Source organism: Cotesia glomerata, linkage group LG7, assembly GCF_020080835.1.
Source record: "Cotesia glomerata isolate CgM1 linkage group LG7, MPM_Cglom_v2.3, whole genome shotgun sequence".
Lineage (NCBI taxonomy): Eukaryota > Metazoa > Arthropoda > Insecta > Hymenoptera > Braconidae > Cotesia > Cotesia glomerata.
The window spans coordinates 13,640,903-13,652,817 of record NC_058164.1 but is presented as its reverse complement, the minus strand read 5'-3'; positions in this window follow the sequence as shown (position 1 = coordinate 13,652,817).

The following is an 11,915-nucleotide window of genomic DNA, read 5'->3' as shown; positions in this document are numbered from 1 at the left end:
CGATTACCAATTCAGTTGTACTTCCTGATAGAGATGAAGTAGATGAAGTTGCTCTGTTCTCAAGAGTAACGAGCTTGCTCAGATCTGCTAGATTATTGTGCATTGTATTCATATTAGTTTTACAATCTTCTTTTAATTTTTCAATTTCCGAGTTCAACGTTACACTAACCTTAACTTCCGAAAGGTCAACCACAGTAGCAGCTTGTGAATTTTTGAGATCAGTAATTTGCGTACTAAGATCTTCGAGTTTCTTATTCACTGACATGTTCGATGATAGGAACTGTTCCATCATAGCTGTCATCTTATCATCAAGTGATTTTTCAGACCAGTCGGGAGGTAGCTGAAACATTGCTGGTGATGGAATAGATGAATGAAACACTGAGTCTGAACCAGGTGATACCGGTGTATTTGGAGTGATGGGTGATTTTAAAGAGGTCGAAACACGAGCTGTGGATGAACGAGCAAGTGAAAGAGATCCACGAGCTTTAATTGTATGATCAAGAGGAGAAGAGCTGGCAGACTTGAAGCTAGAAACTGAAGAGGTGTTGGAGCTAGTAGATTTTAGCGAAGCAAGTCTCGTTTTTGCATCTAAATTTCCCAGGAGATAGCTAAATTGTCTTCGGCAGCAATCGGTGAGCGGCTTGTTTTTTACATAATCTCGTGCACAACCAGGATGAAAATGCTGTTTACAAGTGTTACAAATAATAGATGATTTGACAGGTCTCTTGCATTTAACACATGTATCAGACACCAATGGCATAACCAGAAGATTGAGAGTAAAATTACTATAAGGTGACCAGACAATTTAATGTTAAGTTCCAATTTACCAGTCAGAAACAAGATAAATAACCAGTTATTTATAGTGTCACTTAAACCTTCTCAATATACACACTATTCGTATTTTGCAGATACTCAAGCCGTAACAATTTGATGTTCAGAGACAATTTGACCAGGTAATTAATCAGTCATAAATAGTGTCACTAACACTTCCTTGTTGCACACACTGTAGGTCTTTTATAAGTTCTCGAACTGTATCAATTCGATGCCCAAAGTCAAATTGATAACAATTTACCGACGGAGTAGTTATCAAATAGATGATATCTTTCAAATCTGGTAAACTTCAAGTGAAAGTTGACATCAACTGACGCTAATTTGGCTAACAGCCCACTGCACACTAAAATCACTGTCAACTTAACCTCTTCAATGATGAGCAATTCATATTTAATTATTTTACAATCCACAACGAACAAATAAGGAAAATTTATATGTCAATCTGCAGATTGCAATTTGTTGCTTGCAATATTTCTGAAACAAAAAATGCCTGGGGGCAATTTACAGCAGAAAAATATTCTAAAGACAGAGCGAAAAATTAAGCGTGTTTATGTACTTACGGAGAGAGAGAGAATGACAGAAATATTGAGAAAGTGAAATAAGAAAAAGGAAATAAATGACAGAAATATTGAGAAAGTGAAATAAGAAAAGGAAATAAAGGACAGAAATAGTGGAAAAGTGGAATAAGAAAGAAAATAAAAAGATTATAAGGAAAAAGTCAAAGGCTATACAGGGAAAAGTGATAATAAGTTCGAGAAAAAAAAAAAAAAAAAAAAAAAAAAAGAGAAAACAATAAAAGTGCCAAAATAACTGAAGAAGATATTAAAGAATAGAAGAAAGTCCTCAAAAGAGAAGATATAAAAGACGCAAAGTGAACAATTGAAGGGAAGTAACAAAAAAAAAAAAGGGGATCCAAGAAAATAATTAAGGAAATTTCAACAACGGACGGACAACCAAACAGCAAAAGAAGGCGTCAACAAAAAGGCACGGAGTGAAAAGACGGCGGACCAACAAGGATATTCACTCAGAAATACGCCGAATGTGGATAACGGTACATTTTAGCATCTTGGCACTAAGGTAAGTCGTAAAAATTGATAACTCACACGATTTTCGCGACGCGGATCGGCAGGTGCGGTTTGACGGGTGGTGCGACAACAGTTAACATAGCTCAACCCCTAGCCCAGTAGGTTCAGACATTGCAGTTGAAGATTTTTCATTCGAAGTATTATTAAGCGAAAGGGAAACTGGAAGAAAATTAGACAACACGATCGACCTCGATAGCTCAGAAGAAACAATAGAGGATAATCCAGCGGAAATCATGGCGGATACAGAGGAAGCACGGCTGAAACGCATAATATCGCTCATGAGACATATACCAGTGTTTTCTGGGGAAGGCGATGTCGAACCATTTATAGATGCCATCGAGTATTGCACACCCAAGTTGAGAGAGGGAGACAGGGATACATTTATCTTCGAACTTGCGTCCAGACTTTCAGGCATGGCAGTAGGCAGCATGAGAGCGTTCATGAAGTCAGCAACGACCATAGATGGGGTAATAGAAAAGCTGCGATAAAATTTTGGGAGAACAGAAGATTTCCGCACGATCCTTAATCGACTGGCGAAGATGTTCCAAGAAGAGAATGAGAGCGTTGCGAAATTTGGTGCACGTCTAGAGAGTACGAGAAGCCAAGCAGCAAATAAAATTGAAAGGAGTAATCTATCAGCCGAACAAAAAGCGTATCGAGTAAACGACCTGAACGCCGCAGCCCTGGAGACATTGATCGTCGGACTCAAACAACAATTATCATATGCTGTCTCCAATAGAGAACCTGAAACCCTAGAAAATGCACTGAAAATCGCATTGGAGGTCGAAATCCAAGGGGAGAAGACGGAAGCAATGAACAGAGCAAAAAAGGAAAAGGTCCACCGCAAAGAGAGGGAACATGCAAAAATCAGGTAAGCAGCATACAAGGAAGAGTCACAGCAGGAAGACACACTGACCAAGTACGATAGAGAGGACGCTAAACGGTTGGTGTTTGCTGTAGCAAATGATAAGGCGAACGTTGATTTAAATAGCCTAAAATGTTACGGATGTGGAGAAACAGGCCATTTCATACAAAATTGCCCTGCAGAACAGGCAAGACGACAGCAGGCAAGACAAGGACAAAGGCCAGGCGTCTTTCAAGGTACAGGACAATTTCAACGAGGGGGTTATGATCAGAACGGTTCTAGGGGTTACGACGATAGACGACCATATAGTTATAATTACTACACTGGTAACAATCAAGCTGGAAGAGGGTATCGCAACAATTACCGAGGACAAGGCGGAAGCAACTATTATCAGAACTAAATGAACCAAAGACGGTTTGGGATGCAAAAACTAGCAGATAATCTTCCAGGAAGCTATGATAATTGAAGAGACGGTTCAATGGGCCCGCAACAACAGTGGCAACAACCGCAGCAACAATGGCAACGACCGCAACAACAATGGCAGCAATCGCAACAACAATGGCAACAACCACAGCAAATACGGTACCAACAAAACCAAGACCGCCAACGATCTATGCAGAATACTGGTCATTTAAACTAGAAAAAGCCGGGGCAGCATCATCCCTTACTGGATCGGCCTACGCAGAGATTTCGGAAGACTGCGAACGAGTGGTAAAAGAAATCAGCGTTAAACTATACGGTAAAATGCATACAACAATACAATTAAATACAATTAAAGTTTACGCAGGAAAAGCAACATTTTTAATAGACACTGGAGCTGAAATAAATTTAATCCGAGAGGATATACTAGAGGCAAGAGTAGAAATTGATGAGTCAAGGAAAACCAGATTACATGGGATAACCTCGGAGGCAGTCATAACCTTAGGAAAGGTCGAATTAGACATCGAGAAACGGAAAACGAAATTCGATGTTGTAGGAGACCAATTCAACCTAGAAGCGGACGGCATTCTGGGACTAACATTTTTGGAGGACCATGGGGTGAAAATTAACTTCGAAGACAGAAAAATAACTTTTGGAAATAATACATTTGACTTTTGTAAAGATACTATCGAAATTCCCGAAAGATCAATACAGATGGTGCACATCAGGGTAGTCAACGCTGGAGAAGAAGGATACGTTCCATAATGTGACATAGCACCTGGTGTTTATTTGGGGGATGCAGTGGTATCAGTTATCAATGGAAGAGCATGCATGTACGTATATAACACCACGGAGGAAAAACATGTGTTCACGGTCCCTTACCTAGAGATGGACGAATTTGAGGAAATAACAGCAGATGCAGCCATATAAAGCATCCAAAAAGACGAAACAACTAGAAATTCAAGACATGAACGAGCAAACAAAATACTTGCAACTATATCAACGGAACACCTCGACAAAGAAGAGCTAGAGATAGTACGAGGAAACATTTTCTACGAAACTGATATATATATTTTGCCAGGAGAAAAATTACAAGCAGCAAATGTTCCGCCACACAGGATACGTACATCGGACGACATTCCAATAAACATCAAGCAATACAGGATACCGCACAATTTAAAGGACGAGTTGAAAACACAAATTCAAGATATGATAAATGCCGATATAATTGAACCCTCAGACTCACCATACAGTTCACCGGTAGTCTAGTCAACAAGTTCAAAAACGTGAAAAATAGAGATAAAGGTCCTAAAAATATGAGCGATGGCTCATTCGATTCGGAATCACCTCTAGAAAAATGTTTTTAAAGGATTTTGGTGCAGGTAACAAATTGCAATTGTTATTAACAAAATAAGATGGAAAAAAAACGATATTTCGTTTTTTGTTAATAACTCGAAAAATATTGATATTTAAGCAATTTTGAAAAAAGCCCGTTAAAGAGGAGAAAATTTCCAAGAAAAAAGTCCGTACTCCCGGAACTCTATCTCCATTATTTATAATTTTAATTTGACGTTGAAAATAGGGCTCCGCGCGGCTGTTACGGCATGCGCGCGCCGCCGCTAAAGAGAGCTCAGCAATAAAAATAATTTTTTTATAACATAAAATGTGATTTTAAAAATTTGAAAAAATTCTAGTATCTTCTTAACACTTGAAAGAATCGAGCCGCGAATAAAAAAAAGGTTTAATCACCATTTTTGAAAAAGTTATCTAATTGTTAACTAACAAATTTTTTCCCACTCTCCGTTGGCATAAACAATGGGATAAAAGGTATAAATAATTGGCCTATAAATTTTAAACTTCGTGGAGCCCTTTTGATATATATACTTTATAAGATCCTGCGATAAATTTTCATTAAAGTTTATTAATTTGTTAATTATGATTTTTTATAACTATTGAAAAATTAAAAATCTGAAAAAAGTTGATAAAAATTTTTTTTTCAACTAATATTTAGCTATGCCTGTTTTCACATTAAGCAATGGCAGTAATTAATATAGGTTATGAATTTTTTACGTAATCTATATATATATAAGCGAAATACCACTCACTCATCACGAGATCTCCGAAACTATTCGCCCGATTGACTTGAAATTTAGCATAGTTACTCCATTCGTGATGTAGACGCTCACTAAGAACGGATTTTACGCAATTCCTAGCCAAAATGAATTTTTCGTCTACCATCACATATGCCCTCCCCTCCCTCTCATTCTTCTCCTCCCCTCCCGTGCCCTATAATCTTTCCCCTTCCCTATATCTCTCTCTTTTTTTGGGAGTGAAATATCATTTTGACCCTCTAATCTAAGAAACCATCAGTGGCACCCGTAAATTATCGAACTCAACCCCCCTACAACCACCCACGCTAATCAACCTTTGCCATGGTTACCATTGTCATGGTTATCGTTGCCATGGTTACCGTTGCTATGGTTACCGTTGCCGTGGTTACCGTTGCCATGGTTACCGTTACCATGGTTGCCGTTACCATGGTTACCGTTATCATGGTTACCGTTGCTATAATAACTGTCAAAATGATTGATTTTAAATTTTATCGATTGACTGTTGGGACAGTAGGAATTCATAATCATACGTTTTTTAAGAAAGAATAGCTAAATCATTAATAACTGAAATAACTTATATGTATTGGAATAATCATGAAGGATGAACTCGATTATATCATAACACAGATAAATTAAACATAAATATTATCAAGTTGATATTGTTAAATGATTATACTGATTTTAATGATTAAAATTAAAATGGTAAATTGTGTCTGATGCGTCTTCTCTAAAATTTTACAACGATATCGTTAAATTATTATAAAAACGGTCGATTTAAGATAATTTCTAATAAAATGAGTAATAATAAATATATTTTTAATACCACTTAATTTGTTATGAATTTATTAATAACTAGCTGATACCCGCCCGCTTCGATAGGAATACAATAAATTTTTATGGTGTAACCTAGATGAAAAATATAAACAAAATGGTTAATTTCAAAAGATAATGAATATAAATTTTGAATTAGAGAAAAGTGATTGTTTGTGATGACCGGTGTTAGCGAGTATTAAATATATGAGAAAAGTATTTTTATTATTAACATTTTTTAAAATTAAAAATTATTGACATTTTTAAAATTAAATAATACTATGAAGCGGAAAAGAATAGGAGTTACGGATAATTATTACGTGAATCGTTCCAACATTCACGTAACAGAATAATTGGCGGAGGAAGAGATTGAGAAAGAAATAGGAAGGACCTTCTTAATAAGAGTTTACAGAATATGCGAGAAAAAATTCAGATAGCTCGGACAGGGATTCGAACCCAGAACCTTCCGGTGACATGTCGGCTACTCTACCATTTGACCTATCCGGTCTAGACTAAATGTTTAGGATAACATTATTATAATGGGAACGCATCTCACTACACAGTACGTCATGGGTGATGCGGAAATCTGTCTAATGACAGATTTACTGACTAACTGACCCATTGATTGATTGATTATTAATAATAAAATACTTTTCTCATATATTTAATACTCGCTAACACCGGTTATCATAAACAATCACTTTTCTCTAATTCAAAATTTATATTAATTATCTTTTTGAAATTAATCATTTTGTTTATATTTTTCATCTAGGTTACAACATAAAATTTTATTGTATGCCCAGCGAAGCGGGTGGGTATCAGCTAGTTTGTTTATAAAATTGTTTTAAACAAATAGAGAAATTCAATATTTTTGAAAAATTTTTTTTTGCTATTGGGTTGTCCACAAAAAATTATGATTTTAAAAAAAAAAATTTTTCTTAATTTTAATTTTTAATTGTTTAAAAACGATTTTTTCATATTTCGATTGTTTAAACAATTAGTTAAGAAAAAATTTTGCTTTTAAAAATCATAATTTACACTTTTAAATAGTTTGGCACAAAAAAACCTTTTATTATTAATTATTTAATTCTTTATTAGTTTAACAATTTGTTATAAACAAATATTGACCAACGTTATATTTTTTTCTGAAGCAGAAAAATTATAAAACAGCCATATATAAAAAGTTCCAAAAATTTTCTTTTATTTATTATAATTAATTTTAATATCATACGGTACGGTAATTATCGCCACTACTTGATTTGTCAATTAAAAAATTGATATATCTTTTAAACTATCAGAGATACGATAAAGGACATTCAAGTCTTTTTTATAGAGAATGAATTTTTCTTTCAGATGGATCTAAGATCAAGTTCGTATCTATTGTTTATTAGCTATTACATGCATTTGTTTATAAAAATTCTGTATTTTTTTTACTTTTTCGTATCTTTTGTGATCTTTAACTTGTTAAATTATGCAGATACAGCAAAAAACCTTCAAACAATTTTGTTAAGGGATTAATTTTCTAACATATTAATTGTTAATCATACTTTTATTGCTAATTGTTTAAACAATATACTTACTGTGTTTGGTGTTCATTTGACTGGAGCTCCGTTGAACATAAATGTATTCTATTTTATTATGTAAAAAATCAAAATTCTTTTTGTGTATATTATTTAAAATTGTTCCCGTGATTTCCTAAACAGTTTAATAGACTTTTCATCGAGATTCTACTTATTTATTGTAATTTTTATCCCAAATTTCTTGTTTTTATTTTATACTATTTTATTAATCTATTTAAAAAATAACTTTTTTTCGGTTAAAGTATATAAGATTTTTTATAATAATGAATTAAGGTGGTTGAATAATAATAAAATTTGTTCGATTACATTTATTATCTTTATTTTTATCCTTTACAGTATTGCAAATAGTTTTTACGGTTTTTATTTTATATTTGACGTTTTCTTTTTTTTGAAGAATGTTTCAAAGAATGTTGATGTGTAGCAGAAGCTGTTGGTGGTAAAGTTGCCAAATTTACTGCGGTAGAGTTTGTGACACCAGTTGAGAAGCGTTCGATTCTGCACTGGTTAATCGTATCTTCTTTAGCTGCAAATAATTTCAGCATAACTCGCTCTCCAGCTTCTTTTATCTCGCTGACTGACGATTGAGAGTTATAAAACTTTTCTACTTCCTGTTTCAAAATTGGGTCTTTCTGGATGCATTCCAGTAAGCTGTGTTTACCTTTTCTAAAGATGGAACTTACTGTATCACACCCGGTGAAAGCATGGCTAAATAGTAACAAATTCTTAAATTTAGCGTTTTTATCAGCTTCGTAAATTTTTATAAACAAATGCATGTAATAGCTAATAAACAATAGATACGAACTTGATCTTAGATCCATCTGAAAGAAAAATTCATTCTCTATAAAAAAGACCTGAATGTCCTTTATCGTATCTCTGATAGTTTAAAAGATATATCAATTTTTTAATTGACAAATCAAGTAGTGGCGATAATTACCGTACCGTATGATATTAAAATTAATTATAATAAATAAAAGAAAATTTTTTTTGGAACTTTTTTATATATGGCTGTTTTTATAATTTTTTTCTGCTTCAGAAAAAAAATATAACGTTGGTCAATATTTGTTTATAACAAATTGTTAAACTAATAAACAATTAAATAATTAATAAAAAAATTTTTTTTTTTGCCAAACTATTTAAAAGTGTAAATTATGATTTTTAAAAGCAAAATTTTTTCTTAACTAATTGTTTAAACAATCGAAATATGAAAAAATCGTTTTTAAACAATTAAAAATTAAAATTAAGAAAAATTTTTTTTTTTAAAAATCATAATTTTTTGTGGACAACCAAATAGCAAAAAAAATTTTTCAAAAATATTGAATTTCTCTATTTGTTTAAAACAATTTTATAAACAAATTACGTAAAAATTCATAACCTATATTAATTACTGCCATTGCTTAATGTGAAAACAGGCATAGCTAAATATTAGTTGAAAAAAAATTTTTATCAACTTTTTAGATTTTTAATTTTTCAATAGTTATAAAAATCATAATTAACAAATTAATAAACTTTAATGAAAATTTATCGCAGGATCTTATAAAGTATATATATCAAAAGGGCTCCACGAAGTTTAAAATTTATAGGCCAATTATTTATACCTTTTATCCCATTGTTTATGCCAACGGAGATTGGGAAAAAATTTGTTAGTTAACAATTAGATAACTTTTTCAAAAATGGTGATTAAACTTTTTTTCTTCGCGGCTCGATTCTTTCAAGTGTTAAGAAGATACTAGAATTTTTCAAATTTTTAAAATCACATTTTATGTTATAAAAAAATTATTTTTATTGCTGAGCTCTCTTTAGCGGCGGCGCGCGCATGCCGTAACAGCCGCGCGGAGCCCTATTTTCAACGTCAAATTAAAATTATAAATAATGGAGATAGAGTTCCGGGAGTACGGACTTTTTTCTTGGAAATTTTCTCCTCTTTAACGGGCTTTTTTCAAAATTGCTTAAATATTAATATTTTTCGAGTTATTAACAAAAAACGAAATATCGTTTTTTTTCCATCTTATTTTGTTAATAACAATTGCAATTTTTTACCTGCACCAAAATCCTTCAAAAACATTTTTCTAGAGGTGATTCCGAATCGAATGAGCCATCGCTCATATTTTTAGGACCTTTATCTCTATTTTTCACGTTTTTGAACTTGTTGACTAGACTACGGTATGGATTGTGCCCAAGAAACCAAAACCCGATGGATCGAAAAATTGGAGACTTGTAATCGACTTCCGCAAGTTAAATGACAAAACCGTTCCAAATTCATACCTTTTGCCAGACATCCGTGACATTCTGGATCAAATTGGAGGTGCCACCTACTTTTCAGAATTCGACCTTGACTCAGGATTTTATCAAATTCCGTTGGTCGATGAAGATAGACATAAAACAGCTTTGTCCGTTCCCATGTTTATGGAAGATTCCCACCCATAATTTATGGAAGATCGTTAGAAGAACATCGTCAAAAATATGAAAAATTCGCTGATAGGTTGCAAAAAGTTAAATTAAAGTTAAAACCAGCTCCAGTTAAGTGTGAATTTTTGCGCCGTGAAGTGGCATATTTAGGTCATATTATCAGTGCAAATAGAGTAAAACCAAATCCAGCAAAGGTCAAAGCGGCAGAAAGATTTAAGAAGCCAACGAATGAAAAGAAGGTCCGTGAATTTTTGGGGCTAGCAGGCTACTACAGAAGATTCATCAGAAATTTTGCAGGGAAAGCAAAGAAAAAAAAAGATAACAGAAGAATTGAAATCAGAAACACTAAACATCACGGAGGAAGAGGAATTCCTGGAAGACGAATTTAAAAAGGAGTTGACAAGAATGGAAAAAGGAGTTATAACGCGGCAGTGTGGAGAAAGAATAACTTTACGCGACGTTCGGAATGCTTCAACCGAACAAATGCGGACCTACAACAGGCAGAAAAAATTCGAGGAAATATTAAACAATGAAACAAACATACAAGGTGACTTTAGAATCGAAATTGACGGAAAGATAAGACTTGCAACAGGACGAAAGAAGGTGGAAAAACTGGTGAAAAAAGAGCTAGAAAAAATTATGTTCCTAAGACACCTACAGGACCATCAACTTGATGAGATAGTCGGCTACCTTGGGATAGGGGACCTAGTCCAAATAGCAAACCCACGAAGGAAGACCACGACCGAAGCACTGGGATATAAAAAACTTCGCAAGATGCTATTAACATGAAACAACAAAGTAACGCAGTAGTAGATAAGTGGGAAAATTTTTTTTGAACCTTGTTCTTTAAACTATTATTTATATATATATATATATATATATATATATATATATGTATATTAAACGCATGTTTCGAGGACAATCCTTCGATTAAACCGATAGTCTGAGGACACAACCGATTGTTCGGGGACGTCCTGAAACAATCCACAGATTAAACCGATGGTTCGAGGACTGATACTTTGAGGACGCCCTCAAACTATCTGAATTTTTTATATATTTTTATACATGATAGTTTGAGCCACCTTTTTTTTTTATTTATTTATGCAGTATAAACAATTAGAAAATATTTGGTTCAAACGATTTTTCTTATACTTCAATTAGATCAAATATATATATGCAAATAGATACTTTGAGGACATCCAAGGTTGACCTCGAAGCAACAATTATGAGCATTCAGTTCATTCGGTTTTTTCTATTTTCAATGACCGTATTATGGCTATATGAGTCAATGATACTTTAAAGACTATTTTCAAATTAACATTCATTGAGTGGTCATTACTTCGAGGACCATTACAGTGTTATTATAAGAGCTAAGATATTTACCATAGTTTCAAAATAACAATTTATAATAAATATCTTTACATTATTTTATCTGATGGCAACAGAATTAATTGTTAAATCGAATTTTTATATAAACCGTCTAATTTGAGTTTATTTTCATCTAATTTGATTTTTCTGAGAATTATTTAGGAAGTTTTAAGTCTGACACGACAATTTATATATTATCATTATTTTGAGTTTTACTTGTATACCGTTATCTGGTTTTTACAGAAAATCACAGAGAAAACCGATGGTAGTACAGTCGGAGCTGGGTTAAGTCTACAGAGATTGATAAGAACTCTTCTTTATCGACCACTGGAGCATTAAGCCCCTCTCCTAGTGTGCAGAGATCCCTCGCGCTAGCCAACGCCAACTAGAGTGGTCACCCATTCAAGTTGTTGCTTAAATGTGTGATCGCCCAAGTTAA